We start from the raw sequence: 1030 nt of genomic DNA, 5'->3' as shown, positions 1-1030 counted from the left end.
TTTTTTGGTATTTTTTTTTTTTAAAAAACCCCCCAAAAAAAAAGAGGAAAAAAACCCAAATTTTAACTAAAATTAACCCCCCCCCCCCCCTTCCTCTTATTTAAAATTTTTGGGGAAAAATATGCTACTTTTGCGGGCACCATGACTTTGTAGAGAAGTCCAAAAGTCATGCGCGTTGATGTAAAAAGCATGTCCAACATTGCTTTGGGAGAGAGTGGTGACAAGCTTACGTGCACCAAAGGGGGGAAATAAACCTATTTTTTGTGCACTCTTGAAAACGTTGACATGACGGCTTATACGCCGCTTCCCTTTGCCCAGCGAATTTTATCACCTTTGGTCAGGGTTAGTCCCAAATTTTTAATGTAGGTTTGGTAAAATTTTAGCAACTTGTTTAAAATTTTTAGAAATACCTTCTGGCTCTAATAAGGAGTGATGAGAGCGAGTTGATGAAAAAATTTACCACAGGATTTACTTTTATTTTTAAATATGGATTTGAATGTTGGAATGGTTTGTGAGTTGGCTACTTAAAACAGTCTAGAAATTCGTTTATAGGCAAATTTGCCAAGGAACATTTGCCCCTTAGAAAAATCAGTTTTGCATTACGTAGAAAGGGAAGGGGAATCTTGATATTTGGGGAAATTTTTTAAAAATTCTTTTCAGTTGTTTCAATGGTCATTTGTTTTATAGGAGTTGGGTATAGAAAAAGATATTGGCTTCAATTAAGTTTTGGGGTTTAAAATATATATTTATATATTTTATTATTTTTTAAAAATGTATAAATTGTTTCATTGTAGGTTTTGGGTCCTGAGGTAAAAAAAAACCATTTTCTAAAAGGCCGGTAACGTGCGCCCCTTTGGCATCAGAAGAAATGAAAAGTTTCAGTCCTTGCACTGTGCGGGGACCAAGGCTGAGGAGATCTTAGAGAAGGATTAAAGTAATTTGTAAATTTTTTAGAAGTTTAACTGTACAGGAAGATACAAAGCGATTTGTTTTTGTATACCAAATGATTTAAACCATGGTGATAAAGTAA

This window comes from Penaeus monodon, chromosome 30, assembly GCF_015228065.2.
Source record: "Penaeus monodon isolate SGIC_2016 chromosome 30, NSTDA_Pmon_1, whole genome shotgun sequence".
Taxonomy (NCBI): domain Eukaryota; kingdom Metazoa; phylum Arthropoda; class Malacostraca; order Decapoda; family Penaeidae; genus Penaeus; species Penaeus monodon.
This window is presented reverse-complemented; position numbering follows the sequence as displayed.